Here is a 15,260-nt window from a genome sequence, read left to right as displayed (position 1 = left end):
GAACATCAACGTCCTCACTTTTCAGCTTCCTTGAAGTGCCCTTTGAATTGTTTCACCGTAAACTAATGTACTTTAAAGTTGTACTAAGTGTGCGCCAACTAATTTGGATTGGAGGGAGTATTTGTTTCTCCTCTCTCGTCTCCAGTCTTTCTCTCCAAAGAAAGGTTCGCCTAAGTGTCACACCCGTCGGTTTCCCCCCACCTTCGAATGCCTTCTAGCGCCAACGATGTGTGTGTGTGGGGGGGGGGGGACCCTGGTTTTGGGTTGGCCGTGTTTGGGTCGCCCTAACTCAGTCTAGGGCTTAGTCTAGGCTTCTGACCGGCGGTTGTTAGACGGTTGTGTAATCAACATTGACGAATAAGTTTTCTCCATCATGTCCTCGTTCCAGTGATGTTCATTGTCGTCGGTGGAGGGTGTGCGGAGCTTTGTTCATGGTCAACTCTTGGGCCCTGTTTTGTCCACATTTTGTCAAGATGGACTTGGTTGCTATTCGGTGGAGTGGACGACAAAAGTTTGTGTTTTTGGCCTCCAGGCTTCTTCTCCGTTTGGTGATGCACGTCCAACTTTGACTTCGTTGTGAAGCTAATGAGGTAAGGCCTCCCCAGTTCTTTCCGGCTGGATCTAAGATGGTTGTCCAGCCCTCTTCGACATCTTCTTCTTTGATATGACGATCTAACACCTCGCTGTTGACTGCTTCTTTTGGCTCCAATCGGCGACTTCCCGGCCGTTGCGTCCACAACATTATCGTAGTTCTGATGATCCAAAAGCGACATCGAACTTTGCACACAACGCAATGACGACGAGTGCATGATGAAGACAATGTTGATATACCCCCAGGACACATGTTTTACTTTCTGCTTTTGTAAGGATGGTCATGTAAGAGTTGGGAAATTTTAACATACGGCCTTGACCTTCTAAAGAGAAGAGAGAGCGTAAGTTTGCTCCTCAACTTTAGTGCAAGACCTTATTCTCATAGCGTTAAACCATCTGAAATTAGTTTCTCAATGAATTTGATTAAAAAACTCTACATAAACCATGAAATTCCTAGTTTACCGTTAATATTACCGTATGCTTGTTTCAATGAATTCGATTAAAAAAAAACTATACATAAACCATGAAGTTCCTTGTTTATTGTTAATATTACCATATGCTCGTTTTTTAGTACTCATTTGTCTATTCCCCATTTGATTTTCTTACTTATCATTATGTTTCTTGGTGTAATTTTAGTTTGCAAAGGTGCTTTAAATATAATTTTCAGTTTCATAAAATAAGTTTTTAATTATTTTCCAAATTTTATAAACTGCCGAAAATTCTTAAAAAATTGTAGTTCCAAAGAAAACAAACTAAGTTTTCCCATGATTTTAGGCAAATTTTTGTGCTCGCAGCATGCCATGTGTGTAAAACCGACGCCATTCCATCTTCGAAACCACTTCCGACGGGGGTGAGGACAGGGGAAGGGAATACAAACTATAGACACCCTGTCACTTGTCGGACAAATAGTATTCGGATTGAAATGTTGAACTTAACTTATTGTTGAATATTTGTTTTAAGATACTAACTAACCGTTCAAGCCGAGCGGTTTGAAACTTAACTTAGACCTACCCCGCAAAAGAAAAGAAACTTAACTTAGACCTCTTCCTACTGTCCTTGTCTCTAGGTACCAGACAAGTCTTTTACAATATTTTTCGCAATAGTTTTTATTCTTTGACTTACACAATTGATGCTGTACTCACTGTACACATGGTTACACGATTGATAATTGAAGCATGTTCAGAGCACAATCATAGTTGTAGATGAGAATATGCATGCTCTTTTGAGAGTTTCCTTTATAATAGATTGAACATTGAGAATGGTTCACCGCAAGAGTTGGATCAAGTTCGCCGGAGAAAACTGAACAGCAGGATGTTGCTGCCGAGCGTTCAATGTTTTCGCCGGCGAGAGACCAGGATCTGGCACGAGGTGCTTTGACATGTGTCATCATGCGTGCCCCCTTCCATATTGCTACTGTCCTCTGCCATTGAATGCATGAATATACATGAGCTGCAAAGCAAGCTGCAGGAGTTAAATCGACGTAGTAGCTCATGCATATATTCAACGGCTATAGACTACAGATCGGCATGTCATAGATTCACAGGCAGGCATGTGTTCTTCCAGCTAAAGATCGAGGCAGGGTGCGCCTATTGTACTACTGCTGCTTCATTTGGTTCATTCGGCGGGCATGTTTAATTAACCAGAGGTGTTACCGTAGAGACTCGTCCACGGAAGTAATCCGCTTTACAAGCATGCGAGCGGCGGCCGTTAAGGCGTACGACCGTCGCCGTCGATCAGCTCGCCGTCTCGTGGCGTTTTAGCCGGGCGCGGCCGCCTTTTGCGGCGAAGCTTTGCAGCTGGGCGTGGCCTCTTGCGGATGTGTCTGGCTGTCTGCTCGGGGCTGGCGCGCGTGCTCCGTCCCGCGTCAGCCTTTTGCCGCGGCCGCAGCCGACACCGCCCGGCGCACGCAGCGCACGCCAAGGCCCCATGCCCATGCCACCGCGCCAGCCGGTGACATGGCTGGCAGTGGTACAATCTTATCTCTGACTCCGAGGCCGGGGGCCAGCACCCCCATCCATCAGCTTTCTTGTTCTCGCCCCCGGCCGTCTCGTGCATATGCATAGCAAATGTGCAGTGCAAACTGCGAGCTGACCGAGATGGGTGGGAGGGAGGGAATGTCTGTTTGATTTGGATTTGGACCATCATGGCCCCTTTTGATATATACTACCTGTGCTGCTCGGTGCTCCCTTTTCTAGTAATTTTGCGTTTCCTGTGCACGCACGCATGCATACGCCGTTTACCTGCACACTGTCACCCCATTTACCAATTGACCGGTCCACTTGCGAAATGGAACCATGATGTTTTTGAAACTGACAGGCACACTTTCTCAGCTAATATAACCTGTTCTGTTCATCTCCCTTCCTTTCCCTTTTCCCCTTTGCGACGTAAACTTTCTTGTATTATACATGTGGCACGCGTGCGTGCCAGAGCCAGGGCAAAACACGCGTGGCCGGCCACATGCATGCACCAGGCCGGCCGCTAAATTCTAAACGGTCCCTTTCTGCAGAAATTGTTGCCACCTTTTTGGTCTTTACATCCTAGCTGAAATCTCGCCGAGGAAAAGCAGCTCGGTTTTATGTTTTGCTTACAAGCTACACATGCATGCTGTCTAGTAGTATATCCACCCTACACACAAAGGAAAAATCAATCTTACAAAAAGGGGATATGTACATATTGCATTGCACGTTCAGAGTCCAACGTGCTCATCTGGCACACACATATATAAATCTCCATATATTGCCGGTTAAAGTGCGCTGGACCTACAAATACCAACAAGAAATGAGGAACAAAACATAACTTTCGGGCCTCTTAAGTGCACATGCCATTAGAGAGAGTACTTGTACTTAGTGGGGTATTTGAGATATGTTAGTTTTATTCGCACATTTGGTACTATATGCATAATCGGAGCATGCACTGGCCCGTGTTAGGGGGCAAAGCACGAGCCAGCAATTGGAAAAGCTTGCATCTCTTTTCCTTGGGTTTCGTGATGTGCCTTGCATCCAAAGGTAGGGCTGCTAATTCCCCACTAAGCCCCACAAATGCAGGCTTTAGCTCATGATCGCATATTGTGCCGCCCAGAAAAGAAGAGAAAAAGTTTTCGGCGCAAAATGTGCTTGGAAAAGTGAGTTTTCTTAAAGGCGCATGCCAAGGAATACAATAATTCAGTCCAAAATAAGGTCGACTGGTTCGATGTCCATGTATGCCAAAGATTGTCGATCTTGGTGAAATTTGGTAACTTTGACCAGGGTTTAGCATTAGCAACCCTTCATTTCTGATAATAACCTGATAGAAGGACTTTGCGAATGCAGAAGATAATTAAAGAGAGCAATAACACGGGATTTAATCAAACAACGTTGAGTCCTTCTGACAGTTCCTAATTGCAAGACAGAGCAACTGAAGCTTGCATTAGTAAGCGATGTACTGTTACTGTACATAACATAATTGACCCATGCATGGCCAAAACAATCATCTTACTCCCTGATAAAGAAAGACCGCAACGCGTGTCATCTTTCTTTCACCCTTGACGACGGCATCTATCTATCTCCGTAAAGTCGGTGCAACTGCAACGCAACCAAGCTGTTCAAAGTGCTGCCATTTTTCTATTGACTGATCAAGGTGATCACTTCTCGCATCGCCATCACGAAGCCACGCGCGCACAGGGAAGAAGGGGTTCGCTTCAGGGAGCAGATCAGAGACGCCGATCGTTATGCACACCACCATGATACTATCAAAGACGAAATAATTCTCAGCAAAAAGTGCATTCTTGCTCGCGTCTAGCTAGCTCGTTGCTTCAGAAGCGCAGGCGCATAAAGCTGACAATGATGCAGGATCTTTGCATTAGGGTTAACAGCCGGACGAGTCAATGGACGAATGAGTGGAGCTGCTAGCTCAGTGCTTGGCATGTGCATTAGGCGAATATATGCGTGTTGGGTTGATTAGCAGATTTTCTGTCTTCGAAAAACCTGACTGGTTGGTTTTGCATGCATTCAGTTGGTCTCAGGTGTCCGTTGGTTGGTTGCTTGATGTTGCTAGCTTGCTGAAGCACTGAATCGACTAGTAGTCTGTCTGGTACTGCTATCCGGCCGGAGTTAATCATGTTATCCACACAAGGGCAGGGTATGCATAGGTTAATTCATGATCCTGGCCAGCCATACCAGCCTTTCAGTGATTTAATTTCAGTTGAATTGCTTAGCCACTTATTGAGTTCTCCCACTTATTGCTAGCAGTCAAAAGGCGATCATATAAGTATGGCCGACTGCGGTAGCTTACATTTCTGGACAGCTATTTACATGATAAAACCTAGTAAAAAGGAGCCTTCATGCTGTCACTGACACTAGGGTTTAGAGTTTAGAAATGCTCTCATAACCGACAAGGAAAAAGAAAAGATATACAGTGTTACTTATTTCAGGGCTCTAGATTATATGTGCATATTAATCATGTGTATATTCCACCCTCTTTCCCCCTTATAAATGACACGCGATTAATATGCATCATCGACACACATCGGGGTTGTGGAAAAAAAAAACCTTGTCAAATCACCAATAAGTCAAAAGTTAATCGCATTGTTAGAACGACGTGACTCATTCACGTCTTATTTTCACTTTGGTTTTTGTCTCGAATAACTGTCCAACATCTTCTTCTTATGGTAATATGGAGCTCGATCCACCCATTAGAGCCGTCGCTAGAGAAGTGACAACGATGCGACAATGGTATTTTCCCCGCACCATTTGGTAGGTTCAAAATGGAGCAATATTGTAAGAGTAATTTTGAATTCTTTTTTAGTAGCCGTGTCGATCTAAATAGAACTACTAAACCCTACGTGATCAAGGAGAGAAATGACGTAGTAGTAGCTTGCTGGTTACAACTAACAAGCGCATGAGGGAGGTCAAATTTCATGCTAGGTATCCTATGATTGTTTTTTCTTGCACACTCGTTATTACACAATCAATTTAAGATAACGAACCTATCTAGTCGTCCACGGGCGAGCACTCGTACTCGCCATCAACTTCTTTTCGGTGGCCAGCTTTTTGCTAGAGGCTAACAAAAAGGGAAGGAACACGCTGAGTAGTGGCATCAAAGTAAGAGCAGCGAAAGGCACTCCTGCCCCTTGGAACGGTACAATACAAACATAGCCTTTCAAATCCATCCACTGCAAAAAGAGATTTTTCAAGATCGTGGAGCCAGCAGAGTGGCCACACATTTCAGTGCTCTCCTTCTCTCTCTAGTCCTTGTGTGTGTGTGTGTGTGTGTGTGTGAGTGAGAGAGAGGGAGAGAGAGAAGAGAGAGAGAGAGAGAGAAACCCTAGGTAGCCAGCATAGCATGCATATGGGCATGGCCCTCTCTTTTGTCCCAAAAGCTAGCAGCTTTCTTGGCATGAGGAGGCACCAACCATCACTTCCCAATAAAATCCATCCCCCATCCTGCCTGTCTCTTGCATTGGGGTGACAAGTGAGAGTGTTTGGCCTGCCTGGCCACACCACCACCCTCTCCCTTCGCTCCCAAGCTTGTCACACTGCCTTTATTTATGCACTCAAAAGGGGGGAGAGGGAGAGAGAGAGAGAGAGAGAGTAGGCCATGGCCTGAGCTTTTGCTTGCTTTTCTTTTGAGGAGGAGTATTTTTGAGGTTTGACATGCGCGGGCGCACACCGTGTCCTTTTTGTGCTTTTCATACATACCCCATGCATGCATGCATGCATACTCGCAACAACAATTTTCACTTAAAGTTGGGAACAAAACAATCATACCTGCCCCAGCTCCTACACGTACAAGACATAGTCGTATGCCTGTCACGTCACTTTACGCACCGCAATGTGTGTGTGGGTGGGTGTGTGTCCATGAGAGAACGGGACAAAACCTAACCACAACATCACCGGAGAATATATGTTACGTCTCATAATTAAAGAAAAGATGGATGAGACTAGCTAGCCCGGCCTCCTCATGCAGATCGGTCGAGAATATATCTATGATCTAGTATCTATAGGACGTAGGTACGTACGTATCTCTCATAATTACGAGGCGCAAAGTTTGGCATTATGAAGATCCATCGATGCTAATTATGTACACATACATGTATGCACGCATATACTAAACCCATAACTACTTGTGTATAGATACCTTAACTTGGCGTAGATATAACATCATGGTGCAGGCCATGTCGTCGATGAGAGCAGACACCGCTTGGAGGCTCAACTGTGCAAGAACGTGGCAAGCACGTAGGAGAGAAAGTCATGCATCTATAGAGATAGATAGCTTAGGCGGGCGCTTTTCTTTTATCTCGTGCAGGGGGTGCACTGACTGAGTAAAGGACAGCAATGGCGTACGACGTCCAACCACTGCGATCGAGCACCAACCAACCGGACATGCATAACAGCACAATTACTGGCCCATGATGCGTGGATCTGCAGAGAGGATTTCAGCTCATCAACTGATAGCTAGCAGTATAGGTCAATGCCGGGGCTTGCAATGTGCCGTGCACCGATGCTTTTCTGCGCGCGCGCGCTCGCCGTGCCGGCCGGCCTTGCCGTTGGCCATGGCCCTGGCGTGGCGTGGCGTGGCATGATGAGTGCTCATGTCACTTTTCCCATGCCTTGTCGTCGTCGTCTCCGTCGCTCGCGGCCAAAGAATACGGGGGCGGGGGGCATGGGGGACCTCGCATTGCAGTGCAAGCAAAGCATGCCCGACGTGTCATGTATGTATGTGGACGTCCATGCACGCATGTCACCGCCCGTGCTAGCTACCTTTGGGCCGGTGCCGGTGGCCTATACACGTACGTAGTACACATATGTCTTCTCTGGTCTCTATCTCTACACGGGAGAAAAGATGGTACATACGCATGCACCGCCCGTTCTATGATTCTATCTACCTTAAGATGCATGAACGGTCCGTGCATGGATCCAGACGTTAGAACCAAAAAACAGCCGCGGATTTTGACTCGGAACCGAACAGTCGTACGGTCTCAAGGAAGAACTCTCTCGTATGGAAGGATTTGGCATCCCATTTTCCATGTATGCGCGCCTTGTTCCCCTCGTGATTCGTGTTTGTGGCAAGATGGGAGCTGCCGTCGACGTTCATCGGTGACGGTGGCGGAGCATAGCATAGGTCTCTGATGATCAAATCGATCCACCGACGACGACGACGAAACTGCCAGATCTGCATGGGCAGAATTGCATGCAAAACACGCATGATTGACCAACGGTACCGACTAATTACTTAACTTTGAGCTAGCCTATATATAGATACAGATTTCGTACATGCATCATGCATGCATGCTAGGTGGTGCTGTGCATGCAGGAATATGATTAAGCAGTGCCGGTACGCCAAGGGCGCTCACTATGATAACGATCTTTATGTATGTCAAATAAATGAAAACGGTACTGTATATATATACAAAGATGTCTGCATATGCTGGCCAGCCATGCATATAGCCTACTGGTAGCGCTGGAACTAGCCAGTACAACCTAGGCAGACATGCTTAGCTCATAATTCAGGGGAGGGCCCAATTTAAGCACGACATGACTTTTCCTTTCTGCGTGCCTAAACCATTGTTTGGAATTGTTGATTACTGTACAAGAAACATTTTCCGTACAAACTCTCATGAGAAAACTTTTGTCACCTTACAAAACGTTTCCCCCCTTCCACGAGCGACTCCAAGGCGACTAGGGTTTTTCCGCCTCCCGTCGGCGCCACCATCGATATTCCTCGTCTCCTCCGTTCTTGGGGTTATGAAAGCCAGTGGACCCTGGCCCTTGCCTATGGGTTACTTCATTTTAGATGTTTTTTAAAGTTTGTTTAGGGTTTGCGTCTTACTCAAAAAAGCGAGGTGGCGGCGGCGGCTTTCTGAAGATGGAATAAGATTCTTCCTACGTAGCCCCCGTCCCGACGGTGTGTCTGGTATCGTTGGAGGGCCTGTGCAGGTGTGTCTCCGGTAGCGGGATTTGATCGGTGCTTATCTTCGATGGATCTGCTTGGATCTGGTGTTTGTTCATCCACGCTTGTGTGTCTACAAGTCGGATCCTTCAGATCTCCGCTTCTCACCAGCGATGGTTTTTGTTTTGGTGCGTTGGTCATTTGAGTCCTTAGCACGACGACTTCCCGGCTATCTACTACGACATGATTTGTCCAGCCGTGGCATGGGATAGGCGATGACGACGGTGTGGCTTCGAATCTCTCCGGTGTTTGTAATCATCGCTAGGTGATCTGTGGACATGGACGTAATTTATGCTATTTTTGGTGTTCTTTATACCACCATGATGTTTGATAAATCAATCAAAAGTTTTTCCCGAAAGAAAAAACATCCATTATATTCCAGTGTTACAAATTGTTTCCCAATGCTCCTTTAAGTCCAATAAAGTGTGAAATCTCCTCTTTTTTCTTTTTTCATTCCTACATTTTTAGAATGATGCTTTTCAATGGGGTCTTGATTGATGTGGCCACATTTAAGCTATCAGAATATCTAAACCCATACACAGCTCATATGGAAAAGATGTTGGTAAGGACTTACTCCAATTTTTCTGGTTTATAGGGCTCATCTAAAAAAAATCCCATTTTATAAGCCTCAATTCTACTACTTACCATCGCATGTTCAAATTTTCAGGTGCATTAAATCACTGCACGCAATAATCAAGAGAAAAATTCACCAATGCATGTAGAAGTTCTTGATCATTTAGTAGTCATGCACATAAGTGTCGTAATTAATGCATCGGTAAAAACACTTTTAAAAAAATGAGTGTACTAATTAAGTATTTTTGCAAACTACATAATTTATTCCACCAGTCACCATCTACCTTGGTTGAAAAGATTTTCAAAACAAACTCTATAAACTTGAAAGGAGGGAGTATAGAGCATCTCCAATTAATTGGTGGTGTAGAGGGGCAAATATATAGGAGTATAGGACAAGATAGTGTCCCAATCATCTGATTGGTTGATAATGAGAAGAAGTAATCATGTACTCCCTCCGTGTGAAAATAGGTGGTTTAGTTTTAGGTAAAAATAAATAAGAAGAAGATGTGGATGAGTGAATACTAGCCACAGTAGCTCGTTCATTAAACCTTCCGGCCTTCCTTTTCTTTCTTGCGGGAACCACTAAGGTTCAACTAGTTGATATGCATGCAGATGCAAAATTAACTAATTAATTAACTGGATGGGCAGAAAGTATTATCGACAGTGGCAAACAATTCATACAGACATTTTCTCTTGCAAAAGAAAAGTATGTAGTTCGTAGATTTTCCTAAAAAGAAAATTTAAATGTAGAAGGTTCAAGTCGAAGTGAACCAGTATGCAGGCGTGGCACCGTTGCTTCAACACCTTGCAGTTGGATATCCAGACGCCTTTGCAAGACTATCACCTTCACAAAATGGTGGCTACAACAAAGAATGAGGTTCACCGGTAGAACACGTCATGGTTTTCATTGATCGGGGCGGCTTGGGAGTTGTGGGAGCAGAGGAACGTGAGGGTGTTCGACATAGCCCATGATCAAAGAACGTTGAAGCAAGTGGTGAGGCAAGTGCTCATGGATATCAAGGATTGTTCAACATAGACCCTTTTGTGAGAGAGTGAGCCTTTGTAATTTTTGTCGGTGTTGGTGTCTCCAAGCGAGACGTGTGCATCCCCGCTTGGCTTCTTGTAATTAACTTCTCTGCCTTCTATAAAAATATTGTACGTCATTGACGAACGGGTCAGTTAGTAGCTTGATAAACTCAGAGAACTTAGCTATAATTAATTAGTACGTCATTGCGAAGACATACTTTCGAACAACAAGCAAAATAAAATAGTTAGTCCCTGGCTGACAGTATGTCTTCGCAATGTAGTGTTAGGCGTATGTACTTAACTTCAAAGTTCATTGAGAGGTCCTGCGTGCCCATTTCCAACACTGCAAGCTGGCCACACATAACTAACAACGAAGTCCCGTCTTCTTGAAATTATGGATATATTGCACTTAGGGAAAACCAATAACATGCGTCAATTAATATATGGAGGATTGAAACTACTACTCCCTTCGTCCCAAAATTCTTGTCTTAGATTTGTCTAAATACGGATGTACTGTACATCCGTATTTAGACAAATCTAAAACAAGAATTTTGGGACGGAGGGAGTACTACACAGCCGACACTCCATGCACGATTGACAATCAGATGAGTATGCTGCATTTTTATTCTATGATTGAATGGCTGGGTGTGAAGCGTCATTAAATCGTCACAGAAACGTCGTGTGCATAGCAGTGTTCATGGAATGATCGGTGCCCCCGAATGCACACGACACACCGCAACTGGTCACTGTTAAGCTAGATGAGTTTATTACGAGGTAGTACGTGTGTTTTTCTTTGCAGTAACTTGCGAGGTAAGGGAAAGGTACATGCATATGCATGGCATGGCAGGCCAATGTCATGTGTCTCACCTTTGGCGAACACCCCACATAATCAATCGCGGACCTCTGCAGCTTGCTTAAGATAACTCTGCGTGGGTCATCCCATCCCAATCCCATGTACTTATATGCCTGGATAATCCTGGGAAGAAGTCATGATTACGGACCTCCCATCATGCTTTCCATGAGAATCCTAGGCTGACTGGCACACCAATACTTACTAGATTAATCAAGCTCCAACCTCAGAACAGGGACATGTTTAAGAAGCATGGCAGCCATTGTGGGGCCAGCTGTTTTGTGGACATATTACAAAATTAATGGAATTTGAAAAATCCCGCGTTCAAATAGGGTTCTAATTTTTAGCCGAATGGATCCATGTCCGGCTGTGAGAAACTCGAGCGTTTGGGGTTGTCGTCTTGCGAGCGTGGGCAAGAGGAATATGCTCGTACGAGGTCTTGTTCCCAAGAAAGGAGAGAAGCCAAGAAATATTCTCTTCTTGGAAATGGTTGCTCGGATTGTTAATCCATGGATGTCCGACGACATGTGCGCACCTCTGTAGAGGGGCGCAAACGCTATGATACGTGCACGCGGCACACCTTTCTTTAGGGCTAAGAAGAAATTCAGGAAAACCTGCTTCACCTTTTTTTAGAATTTCTTCCGAGACAAAACTCACTCCATATATTGATCAATGTTCATACGGATATAATTCAGATCAGCGGGTTGAAGGAGCAAAATGTGGCGCCCCAGAAAAGTCTAGAGTGAACTTTGCGAGATTACGTGCCTCGGTATTTGAGTTCCTACTTTCAAAAATTAAAGAGCAGGTTTCGAAATTAGCTACAGTAGAGATTATCTCTTTCACTATAGTACCATGTAAATCGCCCATGCCATGTTGATGTCGTCGACCACTCCTTTACGGTCAGAAGCCACGTCGAGGTCGAGCGCCAGCGAGAGAGCCTCTCGACAGGCTAGTGTTTCAAAGACAACTGGGTCCTTTAATCCCGTGAGTTTCAGAGCCGAGGCGCCTAGGTACCTTCCTTCAGAGTATCTGCATATTGCCGAAGAGGATCCCTCCGAGCTTGATCTTGATAATGCACCATCGACCTTGCTTAACCTTGCCGCTTGCTCAGGCCTTGCAAGCCGCTCACTTGCTGGGCCGGCCGACATGTTGCCTGCTCGCTTTGCATCACGCAGCAGCGCCTTGCACGTCGAATCCTATTTGCCCCCATGTGCGGCAGATAGACGAGCCTTCACTGAAGGCTCCTCTCATCGTGCCGGCCCACTGTTTCTGTTTCGTTGGTTTTCTTCTTCTTCCACGTCTTTGTTTTGTCTCCTGTGTTTTCTTCCGGTTTTACACTGTTTTGTTGGTTTTTCAGTGGTTTTGTTCTGGTTTTTTGGTTTCCCCTCTTTTGGTTCCCTTTTCCTTTCGTTTCCCTTTCCTTCTTTTTTTATGTATTATACAAAATGTTCACAGTGTATTATTACAAAACTGTTCAACAAATGTTAAGAAATGTTCACCGTATATTATGCAAAAGTTCACCAGGTATATTTTGTATAAAGAAAATATTACACCATATTTAAAAAAATCATTGTGCATTATAAAAATGGTCATCGTGTATTAAAAAATGTTTCACATATTTTTTATTGTATTTATAACATATTCATAACATAGTACAAAAAAGTTCAATATGTATATAAAAACATGCAACGCATATTATAAAAAAATGAAATATTCTCAGTGAGTACTTTCAGAATTTTCACCATATATTATAAAAAAGTATATAATAAAAAATATTAAAAATAAAAGTGTAAAAAACCCAGCAGGAAAAGCATTCAAAACTGTTTCGCTCCAATGTGTACTGATGTCATTATTTCGGTCCCACAGTAGCCGCTTAAAGGGCCGGCACATTGGCGTTTGCCTTGCCCATCCACTGGTCTCTTTGACGCCTGCCGGCACTATCGACCCCAGTTGCGGGTGATACTTGGGTCTCGCATCTAAGGGCATCTTCAGCCGCGCCCCCAACAGGCCCCCCCCCAGGCCACCTTTTCGGCGTCGGCGCCGAAAAAACGGCCCAGTCGCGCCCCCAGAATGCCGAAAATCGCCGGTTCGGACCTTTTTTCCGCCCGGCGGTCACAGGCCGAACCCGGTGCGCTGGGTTGGGGGCTCCGGTGCTAGGGAAAAGCACGCCTGGCCCACACCGACAGGGGAAAAGTCAAGGTTTTCTTTCCCCGACTCGCCTCGCACCCCCCGCGCCCTCGGCCACCACTAGCTATATCCCGGCGACGGCCGCCGGCCTACTCCGCTAGATAGCCATTCCCCACTGGAAAATAGCAGCGCTTCGTCGCGGCAGCCCCTCCCGCAGCAGCTGGGCGTTTTCGGCCGCCGTTTCCGGCCACGGAAGATCGGTTTAACGGCGGGTACACGCCCACCGAGCGCAAGGTGTTCGGCGTTTTGACTGTCTCGGCGATGGACTCGGGTGAGGAGGAAGAGCTCGCCGCGCTGCTGGAGGAGGAAGCCGCGGCCGACGTCCAGGAAGAAGAGCATCTGATGGTGCTCGCCGCCCTCGCCCAGCTGCTGGCGAGCAATGAAAAGCCGCGTCGAGGTGGCTCGGCGCCGGGGCGGGTGAAAGCAAAGAACCGGCATCGTCTGCGTGGCTACTGCATGCTCTACTCCGACTACTTCGCCGATGCTCCACTTCATGGCGAGAGAACATTTCGGCGCCGTTATCGGATGAGGCGAAAGCTCTTCCTCAGGATTGTGAATTCCATCCGGGAGTTCGACAACTACTTCAAGTGCAAGATGGATTGCACTGGCGCTCTTGGATTCACCTCCATCCAGAAGTGCACGACAGCGATGAGGATGCTTGCATATGGAGCTCCCAGTGATTCACTCGACGACTATGGGCGCATGGCTGAGTCCACCAGCATAGAGTGTTTCTACAAGTTCTGTCGGGCAGTGGTGGTAGTGTTTGGGCCACAATACTTGAGAACACCCAATGCGGAAGACACAACTCGGATCCTAGCCCAGAATGCAGCAAGAGGATTTCCTGGGATGCTTGGAAGCATCGACTGCATGCATTGGAAATGGAAGAACTGCCCATTTGGTTGGCAGGGGATGTACAAAGGCGCAAAAGGCGGTTGTAGTGTGGTGCTTGAGGCGGTAGCCACACAGGACCTCTGGATTTGGCACTCCTTCTTGGGTATGCCAGGAACTCACAATGACATCAACGTGCTGCAGTGCTCTCCTGTTTTTGCCAAGCTCGTTGAGGGCCATTCTCCTCCGGTGAACTTCGAGATCAATGGGCACCAATACAACAAGGGGTACTATCTAGCTGACGGCATCTATCCGAGATGGTCGACATTTGTGAAGACGATCTCAAACCCTGTGGCAGGAGGCAAGAACGCGTGGTTTGCGAAGCTTCAAGAGGCTTGCAGGAAGGATGTCGAGCGGGCATTTGGTGTGCTCCAATCTCGATTCGCTGTTGTTTGGTACCCCGCTCAGACCTGGTCGAAAGATCAAATGTGGGAGATCATGACTTGCTGTGTCATCTTGTACAACATGATCATCGAGAGCGAGCAAGAAGACCCAGTGTTTGACACTGAACCATACTACAGGCAGGGTCCTCTAGCCGAAGTTGATCACCAGCTACTGGCAACTTGGACTGCCTATCTCAGTATGCGTCAGGAGATTCGAGCCCCACAGGTGCATCATCAACTGCAGAAAGATCTGATTGAGCACCTATGGAGGCTCAAGGGGGACACCGCGTGATGAAATACGAGTTTTTATTTGTTGAACTATATAATTTGTATTGAACTATTTGTTTTTTTTGAGAACTATTTGTTGTTGTAGTATTTTGTTAAAGTATTTGATTTTTCTGTGATGAAATATGTGATAAGGAATAATTGTGTTGATAATTGAACGCCGAGACAAGGCGAAACCATGCCGAATATGGGCCAATTCTCGCCCATATGGGCCGTTTATTCGCCGAAATTGGGCTGCAAAGTGGGCCAATTTCGGCACCTGGGGGCGACGACTGGGCGCGAAACCGCCCCCAGCGCCGAGTGTATCGCCGGCTCGCCCCCAGGGGGCGTTTTTTATGCGTCCTGGGGGGGGGGGGGCAACGGCTGGAGATGCCCTAACGCTGCACTAAATGGGCCACCCTAATACTATAGATCCTCTAGCGCTTTTAGTAAGGTTCCATGGACAGGTTTAGACAAGTGTTAGAACCTTCCATGTGATTTCTTCTTATTCTTTCGTTTCTATGTCTTACTTTTTTTTTCTTTGCTTTTTTTATTTTTTAGTTTTTCTACAC

The sequence above is a fragment of the Triticum dicoccoides genome, chromosome 5B, assembly GCF_002162155.2.
Source record: "Triticum dicoccoides isolate Atlit2015 ecotype Zavitan chromosome 5B, WEW_v2.0, whole genome shotgun sequence".
NCBI classification, from domain to species: domain Eukaryota; kingdom Viridiplantae; phylum Streptophyta; class Magnoliopsida; order Poales; family Poaceae; genus Triticum; species Triticum dicoccoides.
This window is presented reverse-complemented; position numbering follows the sequence as displayed.